Source organism: Lepidochelys kempii, chromosome 8 (genome assembly GCF_965140285.1).
Source record: "Lepidochelys kempii isolate rLepKem1 chromosome 8, rLepKem1.hap1, whole genome shotgun sequence".
NCBI lineage: Eukaryota > Metazoa > Chordata > Testudines > Cheloniidae > Lepidochelys > Lepidochelys kempii.
This window is the reverse complement of record NC_136387.1, coordinates 72,636,125-72,654,211: the sequence shown is the minus strand read 5'-3', so window position 1 is coordinate 72,654,211 and position 18,087 is coordinate 72,636,125. Positions and strand designations below refer to the sequence as shown.

At 38.7% G+C, this 18,087-nt stretch overlaps 1 long non-coding RNA gene across 3 annotated transcripts in view; it reads left to right on the top strand.

Moving 5' to 3' along the window:
* Positions 1 to 736: 736 nt before the first annotated feature.
* Positions 737 to 18,087, top strand: part of LOC140916056 (uncharacterized) — a 205,587-nt gene continuing 188,236 nt past the window's right edge. For all 3 annotated transcript variants that reach the window (XR_012160406.2, XR_013636225.1, XR_012160407.2), the window contains exon 1: positions 737 to 955. This is a non-coding gene — a long non-coding RNA (uncharacterized LOC140916056). The remainder of the gene's footprint in view (positions 956 to 18,087) is intronic.

Genomic DNA, 18,087 nt, shown 5'->3' with positions numbered 1-18,087 from the left:
TTATGCAAATATGTATGCCTTTATAATAATCAAGTTTTATTGTAAATGGTTGATGCACATCAATTTGATCCTGTAGTGCTGCTTTAAGTGCAGTTTAAGTGGCTTTTCAGTGTACCCAGAGGCAACACAAATGCATCTCTGGAATATTAATAAAATCCTGAATCTCTGAGACTCCAACTGGTATAGTGTTGCTTATCCTGATTGAAACTAAATGCTAATCCTTTCCTTTATTTAAAAAAAATCCCCTTTGTTATTTAAAACACTGATATTAGTGTGATATGAAGGGCCATTTTATTTTAAATTGTATTGTACTGTAGTTGTTAAAATAATGCCTAATCATACTATATTCAGTTCCACAATGTAAATGTGATGAGACATGAATCCAATAATTTTACAGCCATGAATATACTGATCTATTTTAACATGTCCAGTTTTTCTAATTCTGTAAATTTATATAGTAAATGTCTGTTCAGGTTTCAATCTTGGAGGCTGTAGCCTTCTAAATAGCTGATTCCTCAATGTTCACTTGAGATGGGTTTGACTGTAAAATTTGTGAAGCTTAATACTTCTGAATAAATTTTTTCAACCAGGATTTCAACACCCATAATGAAGCACAAACTTTATTACTGGTCTGATCTGGCTTTTATACATTGATTAACATCATTGGTCTAATGACACCCAGCTCTATGAATGCACATGCACACATTCTGTTGTAGTTAAACCAAGCAGATGGACTGTGGATACTGATAATCCATGATTGTAAATTCTGTTTTGCTTTTTTGTCCCGATGATGTGAAAGGCAAGATACAAAAGGAACAGATTATTTTGCTTGTGAGAGGAAATGGCTCTGTAATGTCCCTCTTCTCCTTCCAGGTCCTTTAGGCTGGATGTTTGCTTTATTTATTGGGTTTGCTATAAATAGAGGCTCTGCTCATCTGTATCCCTGCTTCATAAGGTAAAGAATGTATGCACTCCTTTCCTTGTGTTCTTCTGGCTTTCCAGAGACCTCACCAGAGTTAATTTTTTGTATAGTCTGTGCAGCTTGATTGAGGTTTTTGTCTCCCTTTATTATGGATTTCTGCATTTAATTTACCTTTCCTTCATTCTAATTCTCCCACTTCTCTTAACTGATATTTTCGCTTCATATTGCTAACTCCTGTGTTTCTACCCTGTGTCCCTGCCTTGTCTTCTCTCAACCCTATTTTTAGCTCCCTCTTTTGTGTGTGTTGCGACCATCTCCACTTTTTCCTGTCAAATATTTTCTTCCTTTTTTTCCACCCTTCTCTTCAGCTGCTGTTTTCCCAACTCTTTTTCCAATTTCCCCATTTAGTTTCATCATCTTGCCCCAAGTGTTTTTCTTCCTCAGTCCTACTTCCTTCTCTTTCCTTTACTGTATCTCTCTGTCTTCATTCTTCCTGTTGTTTCTTCATCTCCCCTCCCCAGTTTGTCTCCACTCACAGTAATTTGAAATATTGCAGGAATTAACTGCCCTGGTGAAATTTTATTGACATTGCTATGAGACATTGCAGCTGCTGACATGATATTTTCACTACCAAGTCATCCCCTAAACCTAGAGGATAAGAATTTCTTAAGGCATCAAAACACAGCTTTAGAATGCACCCCAGAATATTGACAAGCTAGGTCTCAATACAGAACACCAAATGATGGTGTCTAGAGTCATTTCCAATATATTTGGCAAGATCTAGGAGAATTCTCTTTCAAAAAGAGAGGATTTCCCTATCCCTAATTAGCATCCTTGTGCTTTGGGAAATTGAAACTGTGAGGACAAAAAGGTATTTGCATCTGAGCATACACTAGGCCCAAACAATTTCTAGGTACAGTTTTTTATATTTAACATGTAAAATCACAGAAACTTTGATTTTAAAGTGAAATGCCATAGTAATAAAATCCTGCAGCAATAAACTGCCTTCTCATACCAAATGGATAGATGACTCTGTGAGGTCAGATTTGATGGGGGAAAAAATGTTTTTCAAGGAAAAAACAGCTTTCAGGAGACCTAAAACATTAGAAAAGTTTCAATTCTATTTAAAAGCTATGTAAATAATTCGCTAAAAGTTTGTGTGTGTATGCGGGTGGGGGGGTGAGAAAACCTGTATTTGTGCTGGAAATGGCCCACCTTGATTATCATGCACATTGTAGGGAGAGTGGTCGCTTTGGATGAGCTATTACCAGCAGGAGAGTGAGTTTGTGTGTGTGGTTTTTGGAGGGGGGTGAGGGGGGGAGAAAACCTGGATTTGTGCTGGAAATGGCCCACCTTGATTATCATACACATTTTAAAGAGAGTGGTCACTTTGGATGGACTATTACCAGCTGGAGAGTGAGTTTGTGTGTGTGTGCGGGGGGAGGGCGGAGGGTGAGAAAACCTGGATTTGTGCTGGAAATGGCCCAACTTGATGAACACTTTAGATAAGCTATTACCAGCAGGAGAGTGGGGTGGGAGGAGGTATTGTTTCATGGTCTCTGTGTATATAATGTCTTCTACAGTTTCCACAGTATGCATCCGATGAAGTGAGCTGTAGCTCACGAAAGCTCATGCTCAAATAAATTGGTTAGTCTCTAAGGTGCCACAAGTACTCCTTTTCTTTTTGTAAATAATAGAAACCACTTTTGTAAATGTAAGCTGCCACTCTCCTTCAAACAATGCAATCTTTCTTCTAGTCTGTGCAATCTGGAAAGTGAAACTTACTGATCAGTCTCTTTTCATCAGCTGAGGGAAATGCAACAAATATCTTGAACAGTAAAAACTAAATTCAATGTTTAAAATCTCAATTTTAAAGTATTTTTAGCAAGGGTGAAGAATTTTTGTTTTTAAATGCATTAAAACCTGATAGTGTCCCTTTAAATGTATATCTTGTATATCCATAGTATTAAAGCAAATAAGCTGCTTGACTAACCTTGTTTGATTATGCAGAGAAGAAATCATCTAGATGTTTGAAGCTCAACAAGTGAGTGGCTTTTATCAGTACTCTAAATCTGTTTGTATCAGAAAAATCAATTGTACCACTGCCTTTTGATTGCGTTTAATATGTAAATACCAAACAATATCCTGCTCAGCTTCTGCTTTAATTTCAGCCCCTGTGACATTTCAAGCTTAGTTTAAGGATAAAAACATAACAGTAATATAATCCACATCCAATGCCTTGATTTCAATAGCAAAGCAAATCATGCGATCACATACTTTCTGGAAGTTTTCTCATAAGATTTCTTCTATATCAGAGAATGCTACAAATGCAATTCACCTAGGTCCTATGGGTGACAAAGCTTTAATTAGCTACCCATAGTTTTCTAATGTGATTTTTGCACTTCTAAAAACAGAAATAGAGATCGATATACTTTCATAAATGCCAGTTGTAATTACATTACTGATGGTTTGTAGACTTCTAGGCTTTCCATGTAACTTTCGAAAGAATATGTTGATATTTGAAGGGGATGATGTCTGAAACATATTTTAAAACTGGAAAACATTATCTGTTCAACTGTCTTTAAATAAGAGGATGATATACAGAATTTCATAAAAGTGTTCATTTTCATACTGAAAATAAACCATATAGAAAGTAATGCTCAGTAATTGCCTGGTTCTATATATGAAAACATCTGATTAGGGAGGTGGCTAGCAATTTGCCAGGGATTTGAATGCAAGCAAACAAGCTAAATTTGGGCAAAATAGTGGGTTTACTACTTCCAACTTCTTGCATGGTGTATAGATCATGGTATCCCTTGGTTTTACTTTAAAATGTATCTCCCACACATCACCTACCACTCTAGATACTCTGATGGTTCACCTTAGTCCTTCCTTGACAGGCTCCAACCCTTAGAGCTGTATTTTTTAAAAGAATTGGCTTTAGGGTTTTTGAATGTCTTTAGAGATTACATATCCAGAACCCTGGATCCTGACCCATCCTCATTCTGATCTTCAGGAAAGTTCTGATATGAATTTCACAACTTTGACCCCATCACTAAATGTAATATTTCATAACAAACTCTTCAGCTAAATTCCCCAACATACCTCCAAATGAGATTCATTTATCAAAATAATGATTTCATTTTCATTTACATGCTATAGATTCTGCCATTTGTAAATATACCACTCTTCTTGGGATGATTCATAGACTCATAGGCATTAAGGTCAGAAGGGACCATTATGATCATCTAGTCTGACCTCCTGCACAACGCAGGCCACAGAATCTCTCCCACCCACTCCTGCGAAAAACCTCTCACCTATGTCTGAGCTATTGAAGTCCTCAAATCGTGGTTTAAAGACTTCAAGGATGCATCTATCTCCAAAGTCTGAAGCAATATCCACACATGTGCATTTACTCTGTGGTCAGTCTTACTCTGAAATAGCTTCTATGTTGAAAATAAAATCACTATTTTGGAAAACAAAGCTAATATTAGCAGCAGCACTGGATCTTTTCCACCAGCAAACTCTACCAAGTCCCACCATTTGCCGCTCCCTTCTTTCTTGAAATTTCTCAATGCAGAGGTAAAATTATAGGCATGCATCATATCTTATTCAATGTTTTCTGTTTTTTTAATATGTACATTACAAAACCCTCCTCAGCTCCCCACCTCCAACCCCCCCCCCACCTATTCAAGATTCTAACTCTTTTGATATTCATTAAATCCACAATCAGACAAACAAGAAGAAAACTGGAAGACTCTCATCACCTCCAAAAATGCAGAAAACATCAAATTCAAGTGTCAACAGAACTCCAAATTGTACCCCATCCTCTGAACAAACATGAACCTTTATTCTAATGTAAGACAAGTATGGGCTTTTCTGTCTAATGGTCTACAGATTCTGGCTTCTTCTTCTAAGCAAGCGTAAAGTTTACACTGTCAGCAACTGCCCCTCTTTTTAATCAGAGGAGCTCCAGCTTGAGCTCTGCACGGGGAAGAAGGTGGGTCTCAGATAGATGGGTTCAACACCTTAAATTTCACAATGGACAGTCAAATTTACAACACCCTCTTTAGTGTTATCTAGACAAATAATATATGAATATTGCTTGTTGCCAGGGAGGTTTTTCTTATATGATGGTTTTATTATATGATCTTTGTTTATTTTTTCCCCTCAATCATTCAATGAGGAAACGAAAAACATACCATGTGATTTATGGAACCAATCAAAACTAACAACACAATTCATTTAGTGAGCCAGTGAGTATGTGAAATTAGAAAGAAGCAATTCAATAATTTTGAAAAAATCCACAGTCTGTTCTGGGAACAGAAAAAGAAAAATGTGATGAATAAAACCCTGATCCCACAATCTGCTTTGTATGAGTCGACCACTGTGACTTCAGGAAGCCCCATCAAAATCAGTGGTATTCCTTGTAGGCACCAGGTTTTGGCTGCATGGAACAGGTTGTGGGATTGGGGAATCAATTCTGATTAGAAGTATGCAAAAACCAGCTCTTCTGGGTTAGGGTTTGGTTTTGAATCTGAAATTGTTTCCTTGTGTGTTTGAACAAATCCAAGTTGAATTTCAATGGAATCTCCTTCACATGACTGCTAAGGAAGGATTTATGTTTCTGGGTGGGAGCCAGATAAAATTTGGTCTTTTGGGTGACTACTTTGTGTTTTGTGGCTTTAATCTGACACTTACGTAGCAGGAACCCCAAATTTTCCAACACCGCAGAATTTCACATAGTCCCAATGTTCTGTGTCTTGTCTGGTAAAGGTTCCGTTACAATGTATTGCCATTTTTGTGGTTGTTGCTCAGGTCTTGTCCAAACTAAGAGGAATCTATAGTACAGGGGAGTAGTATACTGTACTGTACTTTACTTTACAACAGGGCCAAAGAATATACCCACCCTAGGGTAGTGAGGCTAGCCAGAACTGACAATCAAATGTTAAATAATTAAATTGACTTAGCTATTAATTGTAAGTGAATGTTGTTTTAATTACACTTTAATAATGCCATGCCCTTTATAACCCAAATTAATGTTTTCTGTGTCTCTGTTTTTGAAGTACATGTCAGTTTAATTAAACTATGAATGGTAGACAGATTTTTAAGTACTTTATATTCTTCATTAAATTGTATCTGTTCAACAAGCATAAACAGGAAAATAGACTCAGTTAGAAGCAAATTCACATTCTGCCTGATAAATCATTCATCATCAGATAAGATGATGAGGGGTGCTTGTTTTTCTGTATGCTCCCAGTGATAAACAAATCCACTTTTATACTATAATATTCATTGAAAAAAAAAACTATAAAGCTGCTCATTTTGAATGTTATCCACAGGCCTGAAAACTGTTGGTTGTGTTTCTGTAAAGTTAATGTTCAGACAGCAATATCGTCAGGGTCTGAGGGTTGTTCACACTTAGTCCATTTTTGTTTGTGGTGCTTATTAGAGAAATATTTTTGTGAACTAAGATATGATACTCTCGGGGCAAGGAATGAGGAGTATTTTTGTTAGCCTTGCTGTATTGCCGAATTGCAACTAGGATCTATTAAGATGTATTTGATTTGACAGAAATTTATATTTTTGTCAAGCAAATGTTGAACAAAGCCTAATCCTCAGTTGGATACAACTCAAGAGAACTAATCAATTATTATTCTTTGAAGATTAAAAAAGGGTGGAAGTGTGATGAGTACACTCCTTTAGTGATGAGGTGTGCAAATTTGTAGCTCTTAATTGGCTAAGACACAGAATTTGGGAGAACAGGGCAGCGAGACTTCATTTACAAGAGAAATGGTTATTATACATTACATTGCATATAATATAGGCAGCCAAAGCTGTGACTTGTTTTAACTGAGACAACTATGTCCTTCCTTTGTATGGCAGATCAATCAATAGCTGGGCATGTGATCTTGTTCACTATTATGTTAGTAATGAAACCCTCGTGTGATGTGACAACTGTAGAATAACATTTGGTCACAAAGCTGGTGTTAACAAGCACAACTGGCACTCTGGTAATTAGACTGATTTCTGGTCTACTTTCACAGATTGTCGATAAATGCAGTAAACAACAGGCTGCTTTCTTTCAGAACAAGTTATATTAAGTCATCATACACTTGGCAATGGAGCTATTGTACCATACTTTCTTTTTTTATCAGACTAGGGCAAAGTGAAGAGACATTTCTTTTGTGACAAATAAAATCACATTCCCTAATAGAAACTTTGTATTCTGTATGCAGTGATCACCTAATTAACCTCAGAATTTGTCTGTTGGAAAGGTAATTTATTTTTCAGTTGCACTTTAAAGGTAGACAGATGTAAGTGTTCTTCCTATAACCTCCAATAGTCCCTTGTCTGATAGAGCAACATATGGTACAGAGTGGGGTGTATTTTGTGGCCTGTTTGTGTTCTCCAAAAGCACTACACCACAAGTGGAATAAATATTGTTTGGAGGTAAACTGAGATTTTTGGAAACTCTTCACATGTTGTCCAGAGACACATGCTTGATCACATTCAATAACTGTATAATTTATGCCATTAAACAAAATGTCCAAATTCAGGCTTTTATTGAACCAACTTCTGTGGGGGTGAGAGACAAGCTGGGACCGACATGTCGACAGCTACATTACATAGTATTTCAGACTGCCTTGTTATATGCAGATGCAACTCCTCACTCACTTAGATAGGAGTTGTGCCTAGTTTCATCCTATATACCCAACATGTTCTATTTCACCCTCCTTATGAAAATACTTGAGAGATAGATTATCACTTGGTCTATGCACCTGTGCAGGGGAGTAAGGAGGAGTTAGGACACTCCACCTCCCCTGCCCACAGGCTACCTGGGCCTTGGGTCTGTGCATATAAGAAGTAAGTGGATGTGGAGGGATAGGAAATGGCTGGGGCCTTGGTTCCATCTCCTACTCATTGATGAGTAGGGGATAGAGCCAGCTAATGTTTGGGGTGCCATAGCTGATGTGGTATATAGACCAACAGCAAATCACTGTATCCCCCTGTCCCTCCCACTCTGGAACAAGAAGGAATCCGGGGAGGAATTACAACTCACTGGCATGTGTCTGTGTCACAAGATTTCCTAGGGCTGCTTTTGGGTGCTTCAGCTTTTACATCAGTCTTTACTCAAAGCTGTGCCTAAAGTAAAAATCTAGCCCTAAATAGTTCCTCAAGAATTCTTGCTGCCACCTCTTGAGCAAAGAGTATCCATTGAATCACGCTGTCATTGCTGAGAAACCAAAATGAAAAATACCCGAAAGCAAACTTCAAAATATCGTCTTGACCATGGAACCATGCCCTCCAGAACAAAGGTGGCCTCATCCGCCTTGACACACATCCCATTAAGGCCTTGCCTAACCTTGACCAACCTGTTTGCTGACCTAATTTCCATACCCAGGATGGCTTCCTGATTTTTTTTTTAATCTCTGATTGTCAATTTCCAAAAATAATTTACAATTTGAAAATAGAAGAACCCTCAAATGTAAGTTGTCATTCAGTTTAAAAAATGAGAACTGTCAAACTGGGAGATTATGAGAAAGGAGACGCATCAGTGTAGAGCAGGCCAGAATTTTTTTCTCATAGAAAATGTTAAGAAAACATTAAAATATAAAGTATTTTTGAAAATTTCTTTGGAAAATTTTTCTTTTCATTGAAAACCTGAAAACCAAAAGCTTCCGGCTGAAATCCAAAAGCTGCTGATTTGGAAATTTTTTTCATTCAGAAGTTTTTTAATTAAAATGAAACATTTCAACATTCCTGAATGTAAACATTTCATTTTGGTCTGTACATCTGTGCTCTTTGAAATGGGACTAGCTCTAAGCACGTTAAGGAACTGTTAATACGTGTCAGCAAGGACAGTTTGCCTGCAGCAGACTAGCATGAGGAAGATTCACACCCTGCCTTGCTCAGTCTAATTGCTTGTGGAAACAAACCCTAAATTTCTCAGGGGGAGGGGAAATGGTGCACAATGCCCAAATTAATTTATGGAAGAAGATAACTTAAGAAAATAAATTGGGATAGGATGAGAAACACAAAGGATATAAAAGGACTTTGTGCTTTTTTTTTAAAGTCTTCATAATAACAAGCTTCACAACTTTCACATGCAGAAAAAGTTTGCTTCAGCTTGTATTTTGCTCAAAGCATGTTTCAAAAGTTGTGTTATGCAGGGAATCTAATATTTCAACATGCATCCAAGTTAAACATATTGATCTAAAAGGAGAGTGTCCTTTAATCATAAGCTTGCTAGCTTACTCAGTATTGCACTCTTCAAGAGTAGAAGTGCTTGTTTTTACCAGTTTATCAAATATTGATTTCAAGATGAGGATTTCTCTGCAGGAAATACAAGCTGAGCGAGGACTACTAATTCCACTTGTCTTTACACCACTCAAAACTTTTCATGTTGTAACTCTTCAAAGACTAGTTGTGCTATCAATACATGTTTCTTTGATAAAAGCTGTTTTTTAACACCTGTTTTTAACATCTCCTCCCCCTTCTTCTTAATTGTAGCCTACTGGGGAGAAAGAAGGACTTTCTTTGAGCAGATGCACTTGATATTCCAGAGGACTGGTTGGCAAAGAAGCTATAGCTTCTTGAGATCAGACAACAGGCGTGTTGCGAATTGTGTAGGCTTGTTATATTAGTCATAGGAATTCTCTATGAATGCTTGAGCACTGTTGGGTCTTCAAGAAGAAAGCTTGATCAGTTCATTTACAGAAACTCAGTATAAGAACTGTAGTTTCATAGGATCAAGTTAGTAGTCATGCCCTGAATTAGTTTAACTGTGTCAGTTGTAAGAATTATTTGAATATGGCAGTTCCATGAGAACACAATAAAACGCCTTATCCTGTAAGTTGCTGAGCACTATCAACTCCCATTAACTTTAGTGGGAGTTGAACGATGCATAGCAATTTGCAAGAGGATCAGGCCCCTAAGGAATTGCTGGTTACAAAGGACACTTGAATTAACAACCTCTCTAAATTTAATTTGTAACATTACCTGGCTTCATTATCACTATATCATTATAACCCTATTTCTCCGGTGTGTGTGTATATGTGCGTGTGTGTGTGTATAACTTCAGTACCTGAAAAGATAATGGAGCAAAAAATCAAACAATCAATTTGTAAGTACGTAGAAGAAAATAAGGTGATAAGTAACAGTCAACATGGCTTTGTCAAGGATACATCATGTCAAACCAACCTAATATCCTTCTGAGATGGGGTAACAAGCCTTGTGGATGGGGACAAGCTGTAGATATGATATGTCTCAACTTCAGTAAGTCTTTTTTCATACTGTCTCACCTGATAGTCTCATAAACAAACTAGAGAATATAGCCTAGATGAACCTACTATATGATGGGTGTATAACTGATTGGAAAAACATAGTCAGAGTAGTTATCAGTGGTTCACAGTCAAGTTGGAAGGGCATATCAAGTGGGGCCCTGCTGGGAATGGTCCTCGTCCCGATTCTGTTCAATGTCGTCTTCAGTGATTTGGATAATGTCATAGAGAGTACACTTATAAGCTGGAAGGGGTTGCTTTGGAGGACAGAATTAGAATTCAGAATGATCTTGACAAACTGGAGAAATGTTCTGAAATAAATAGGATGAAATTCAATAAGGACGAACGCAGAGTACTGCACTTAGGAAGAAATAATCAGTTGCAGAAATACAAGATGGGAAATGGGAGTTATAGTGGATCACAAACTAAATATGAGTCATCAATGCAATGCTATTGGGGAAAAAAAGCAAACATCATTCTGGGATGCATTAGCAGGAGTGTTGTAAGCAAGACATAATTCTTCCACTTTACTTAACACTGATAAAGCCTCAATTGGAGTATTGTGTCCAGTTCAGGGCATCACACTTCGGGAAGGATGTGGACAAATTGGAGTAAGTCCAGAGGAGAGCAACAAAAATGATTAAAAGTCTAGAAAACATGATCTACGAGGAAAGATTGAAAACATTGGTGGTTTTTTTTTAAGTCTGGAGAAGAGAAGATGGAGGGATACATAAGTCTTCAAGAATGTAAAAGGTTGTTTTTAAAGAGGAGGCTGATAAATTGTTCTCCTTAATCACTGAGGACAGGATAAGAAGTAATGGGCTTAAATTGCTGCAAGGGAGATTTAGGTTAGACATTAGGGAAAATTTCCTAACTGTAAGGGTAGTCAAGCATTGGAACAAATTACCAAGGTGGGTTGTGGAATCTGCATCATTGGAGGTTTTTAAGCACAGGTTAGACAAACACCTGTCCGGGATGGTCTAGCATGGGGTTCTCACAACCAAATTTTCGGTGGCCTCAGAGTGTGGCGGCCAACTCTTGCTCGTGGCCGCTCTGACAATTTTTCCTAAAATACTTAATAAACTTTGGGAAAAACAAATAAATATGCACATATACAAGTCCAAATCATTGTAATTTATTTATGTAGTAAGAAGGTGTTAGGAAGTAGAGCTCCCCGTTCAGTGCACCCAAACTTTGCTCCTATTTTTGTGCTCGCAGTGTGTCATGGAGTGGGAACCCCTCACCCTGCTGGGGAGCTGCCAAGCTCAGCAGCAGCCTGGACCCATTTAGCTACTGCGATAGCTACAGCAACTGTAAACCATGAGTGCGGCTCCAGGTGGGGGAAGTGCCAACCTGTCTCTCTGTCCCTGCCTCCTGCAGCCCTTCACCGAGAGTCTACCATGGGGAAGGTGGGTCCGGAACTCACTGGCCACCTGCGGAGTCCCAGGCTCCCTGTGCCTTGGCTAGGTGGGAGTAGGAGAGCTGCCCAGGGGATTGCCCTCATGACTGAATGCCGCAGTTGCCTCCACTGATGAGAGCCGCCTCCAGCACCATGAACTCTGGTGCCACATGTCTCCAGAGGCATTGCCCAGAGCAGCTGAGGAGGCTGCGTGGTGCAGGGCTCCAATCCCTGCTGGTGGTGCCCGTGCAAACACCAATACGGTGCATCTCGCTGCCCTTGTTAACAGTCAGACAGGAGCAACAGCTGAGTGCTGCAGGGAGACGCCACTGGTTTGCCACATCCAATCTACGCCCATGCTTTGGCTGCAAAATAATCCACTGGTAGCCACATTTGAGAAATGCTAGATAATGCTTAGCCCTGCCTCAGTGCAGGGGACTGGAGTAGATGACCTATCAAGGTCCCTTCCAGTTCTACATTTCTGTGATTCTATTATTTCATTTTTCTCTGTGAAAAATGTCTAGGAGACCTTGGCCCAGAATAAGCTGCCCGTTATCATTTTGAACTCTACAGAGACACAGCATGTGAAGTATTTGGCCATTTTGCTATTTTTTGTTTTATTTAACATGCTTTGTTTGGGTGCATGGCTCTGAGAAGCACAACACTATTTTTTCCCCCGTAGCTTAAATCTATTGACAAAAGGCTCAGATATATTGCTGATGTGGCATCAAGACTATGCTCAGCTGTCAATGGGAGTTCCTAAGGGATGAATCTTCTGTGCTGGAGGGTGGAAATCAGAAAATAAAATCCTAGTTGCTGCAGTAGACTGGGTTCAAGCAACAGTAGCTGTGGTAAATAATAAGTGTGTTCTAATAACACACAAGATGGATGGTTCAGCAGAGCAAATGTGAAAGAATTATACATTTGGAGGAACAATCTGTGCAATCTGAGAGTAGATGGAGAAACTCGACAAGCAGTTGCTTTTCCTTCTAGACTCATTTGTACTCCAGGCTTTTGAAGAGAGACATACCACACAAATTACTTTGTTACAGGATGGAGATTTGGCATGCTTCCAGCTATATTGCTAAAAAATATTGCATTCAGTTACATATAGTTATACAGGTGCAACTGCGAGTGTATACAAATAGGTTTTATGGAGAGAAAGAGCATACCAAATTTATTTTATAAGAATATACATTGAATTCTAAATGGGTTTAAAATATTTTCATAGGTAAGATTAAAATGTATTTCTAGGTCAACAGTGAAATTGCTGCTGATTTTTAAAGAAACTAAAAGAGCAAAGTGCGGTGATGGACAGAGAAGTGTCTTTATAAATGCCATCTTGGCATTCTGTGATTATTTTCCATCAGTTACTTCCATATCAGATTTGTTCAATGTACAAGTCAACATAATTTTTTCTAAGTGCCTACACTGCTGCTCAACCTAGTTTCTGAAAATCAAGCTTACTTGTTTATGCCTCGCACTTAACTTTATCACCAACCTTCAGCAAAATGTACACATTCTGGAATCGGAATAAAGCCACCAATGTTGATGACATTGCATGAGGTGGTATATACTACATCTTACTGTTCCACACCCGTTCTGGTTCTTCTGTGCTAACAAAAAATAAAAAATTTGAGTTTGTTAGCAAGCTGAACAGGTATGACTCACAAGACAAAGGCCAATCTTCTACTGCAGGGTTTCCCAAACTTGTTCCGCTGCTTGTGCAGGGAAAGCCCCTGGTGGGCCAGGCCAGTTTGTTTACCGGCCGCATCCGCAGATTCGGCTGATCGCGGCTCCCACTGGCCACGGTTCACCGCTGCAGGCCAATGGAGGCTGCGGGAAGCGGCGAGGGCCAAGGGATGTAACGGCTGCCGCTTCCCACAGCCCCAGTTGGCCTGGAGGGGCGAACTGTAGCCAGTGGGAGCTGCCATCGGCTGAACCTGCAGACGCAGCAGGTAAACAAACCGGCCCGGCCCACCAGAGGCTTTCCCTGAACAAGCGGCGTCCCAAGTTTGGGAAACACTGTCCTATTGTTTCATGTGCCTAACTGCCATTAACATTAATGAGTGTTATGGACCTTTGTTGATGAGAGAACAGGCACTTTAGGAAGCAGATAAATGTAAGTAATAAGTTGACATTTTTATAGAGTCACTTTTCTGATTGTAACAATCAAGTAATTGAAGTTTTAGACTCCCTGAAAATAAAAACTGAATAATGTGTTTATATTAATAGCTGGTAAAATCTAGTAAGGAACATTCCATCTGTTATTCATGGAGATTGTCAGTATCTCTGTTTGGGAGAACAAGGTGCCATCATATCTCCGATGAGTAGTTGTTAGGCTTACGCTTAATAAAACATCTCTTGACCCCAGTTCTCTCACTAATCATCTCCCAGCTTTCATCTTTCCTGCAGAGAAGGTTAGTGAGAAAATTGTCATGAGGGAAACTCTGTCATTAGTTGGAGTCCTCTGATTTCCTTGACTCCTTTCAGTCTGATTTTTTTTAAGCCTATGTGGGCATGGAAAAGGGATAGTGTGGGCCTTCTTGGTCAGTGATCTCGTAGTGACAAAGATGGTGCTGACTCTTTAGGTTTTTCAGCTATTTTTTGATAGATCTAGAGCATATGGTCTATTCTATTAATGTGGCTCATGGATGGCTCAGCTCCTACTCAAAGTGGTATTAAGAGGGACTTATTGCACTAAGACCTGTTTCACAAGGGATAACTGCAGTGTCACCCTCCTGGCCAGTATGCATCTGGGGGCTGCAGTGCCATTAATAGGCTGATTACTATTAGAAGTCATATTAATATTACATTAGTACCTCATGTCTCAGTCAGCTAGGTGCTTTAGAAATAAACAATAAGCACAATCCCTGCCCCAGAGATCTCTCAGTCTAGGCAGTAACACTCAGAGATGTACTGTACAATTTATCGGTTTTCCCAATTTCTCCCCCAGATTGGGATGTGGGAGGTAGTATCTGAATTTCCATCCAAATCAAGATGACTGGATTGGGAAACCACCCAGAGAAGATGGCAGCTCAGCTGAAAGATTCATAATACAGGCTCCCTGAGCAGTGTCAGGCTGCTTCTGGATTTCCAGGTAGCAGCTGGAGCCAAGAATGTTTTCTTCCCCGTTTGGCTCTTGATAGAGAGATTATAATCTTTTCTCCTGCTTTCGGCTGCAGTCACCCATCTTTTATCACCCCCACATTGGATTATTGCAATATGTTCTATTTAGGGCCACTTTTTGAGGAACACCTAGAAATCTCTGCCAGCACGGAGTGATGCTACACACTTATTTAGTAGTGTTTCTTACATGGAACAGATTATTTGTGTGGTCCATAAATTGACAGCAGTGGTTTTCAATCTTTTTCCAGGTTCACTTTAAGGGGTTGAGTTTTTGATTTATAAATCGCTTTTCAGCTAGGGTTTAGTTAGGGCTTGATTAAAGAATAGGAACCATAGGCCCACGTATAACCTTTGGTGGGCTAGAATTTACTTTACAGTCCTTCTCTAGTGCCTAAAACCCCCAACTCCCTCAGAAAAGCAAATGCAGACCCAGAATTCAGTTAATGAGGATTTTCAGCAAGGATTGCATAGGGTCAGCCTCCGCACAACCAAGTCCAAAAGAACAAAAGGAATGAATTTAAGAATTAAATACCAACTTTATAAAATTTTATAATGAAAAAACAAACACTAATAACTTAATTTATGCAACATAACGAGGCTACTTTATAATCCACATTACATTATTTTCACAGTTATACATAAACATAAATAAAACAAATTAAATTTAAAAAGTTCACTGTGTTTCTGTGAGAACTGACAAGTAACTCAGAGTTCCCAAAACGTAGGTTGAGTTCACCTGAGTCTCAGTCACAGTCTTTGATCACTAAAATCTGTACAGTCTACTGAGTCAAAAGCATGGCATCAGTATCTTCTCTCCTCTTGCTTGTAGAAACATCCAACTGGAATCTATGCAGACTCTTCCTCCTCCTCTGCTGAAATCACTCAGCTAATCAGCTCAGTAATTAACCAAATGCCCAGATTAAGTATATAAATAAAAAAACCTGTTACAAGAAAAATACAAAACTGAGAATAGCTAAATATAAATGACTCTTTCCCCATCATCACATTAAGTGTCATAAAAATAAAGGGAAGGCTAACCACCTTTAAATCCCTTCTGGCCAGAGGAAAAACCCTTTCACCTGTAAAGGGTTAAAAAACTAAAGATAACCTTGCTGGCACGTGACCAAAATGACCACTGAGGAGACAAGATGGAGACAAAATGACCACTAAGGGGACACAAAGTGTTCTCTCTGTCTGTGTGTGTCTTTTTTCAGGACCACAGCAGGAATGCAGGTCAGAACTCCTGTAAAAAATCAGTGACCAATCTAGTTAGATATGCGTTAGATTCTGTTTTGTTTAAATGACTGATAAAATAAGTTGTGCTGAATGGAATGTATATTCCTGTCTTTTTGTAACTTAAGGTTTTGCCTAGAGGGATTCTCTATGTTTGGAATCTGATTACCCTGTAAGGTATTTACCATCCTGATTTTACAGAGGTGATTCTTTTACTTCAATTAAAATTCTTCTTTTAAGAACCTGATTGCTTTTTCATTGTTCTTAAGATCCAAGGGTTTGGGTCTGTGTTCAACAATGCAAATTGGTGAGGATTTTTATTAAGCCTTCCCCAGGAAAGGGGGTGTAGGCCTTGGGGGGATTTAGGGGGAAAAGACGTTTCCAAGCGGGCTCTTTCCCTGTTATATATTTGTTAGATGCTTGGTAGTGGCAGCAATAAAGTCCAGGGACAAAAGGTAAAATAGTTTGCACCTTGGGGAAGTTTTAACCTAAGCTGGTAAAAATAAGCTTAGGGGGGTTTTCATGCAGGTCCCCTCATCTGTACCCCAGAGTTCAGAGTGGGGAAGGAACCTTGACACAAGAAAAATACAAAACTGAGAATAGCTAAATATAAATGACTCTTTCCCCATCATCATATTTAAATAAGAGAAGAGTTGGTGAATCATACTCAATGGATGAGACAATTTAACTAAAACAGTTTGGATAAAATCAAATGACTAGGACTGTCGACTGATTACGGAAATCACAGTTAACTCATGCGACTAACTCAAAAAATTAATCTTGATTAATTGCACTGCTGAACAATAAAATATCAATTGAAATGTATTAAATATTTTGGATGTTTTTCTACATTTTCAAATATATTAATTTCTATTACAACACAGAATACAAAGTGTACAGTACTCGCATAATATTATTTTTATTACAAATATTTGCACTGTAAATGATAAACAAAAGAAATAGTAATTTTTACTTACCTCATACAAGTATTGTAGTGCAATCTCTTTATCGTGAAAGTGTAACTTACAAATGTAGATTTTGTTTTTCTTACATAACTGCACTCATAAATAAAACAATGTAAAACTTTAGAACCTACAAGTCCACTCAGTCCTACTTCTTGTTCAGCCAATCACTAAGGTAAACAAGTTTGTTTACATTTATGGGAGATACTGCTACCTGCTTCTGATTTACAATGTTACCTGAAAGTGAGAACAGGTGTTTGCATGGCACTTTTGTAGCCGGAGTTGCAAGGTATTTATGTGTCGGATATGCTAAATGTTCAGAAACCCCTTCATGCTTCAGCCACCATTCCAGAGGACATGCTTCCATGATGATGACACTCATTAAAAAATGTGTTAATTAAATTTGTGACTGAACTCTCTGGGGGAGAATTGCATGTTTCTGGCTCTGTTTTACCCGCATTTTGCCATATATTTCATGTTCTAGTACTATAGTCTCGGATGACGACTCAGCACCTGTTGTTTGTTTTAAGAACACTTTTACTGCAGATTTGACAAAACACAAAGACGGTACCAATGTGAGATTTCTAAAGATAGCTGCAGCACTCGACCCAAGGTTTAAGAATCTGAAGTGCCTTCCAAAATTTGAGAGGGATGAGATGTGGAGCATGCTTTCAGAATTCTTAAAAGAGCAACACTCCGATGCGGAAACTACAGAACACAAACCACCAAAAAAGAAAATCAGCCTTCTGGTGGCATCTGACTCAGAGGGTGAAAATGAACATGCATCGGTCTGCACTGCTTTGGATTGTTATCGAGCAGAACCTGTCATCAGCATGGATACATGTCCTCCAGAATGGTGATTGAAGCATGAAGGGACATGTGAATCTTTAGTGCATCTGACATGTAAATATCTTGTGACACCAGTTACAACAGTGCCATGTGAATTCCTGTTCTCACTTTCAGGTGACATTGTCTCCTGAAAATGTAAACAAACTTGTTTGGCTGAGCAATTGGCGGAACAAGAAATAGGACTGAGTAGACTTGAAGGCTCAAAAGTTTTACATTGTTTTGTTTTTGAATGCAGTTTTTTGTACATAATTCTACATTTGTAAGTTCAACTTTCATGATAAAGAGATTGCACTACAGAACTTGTAGTAG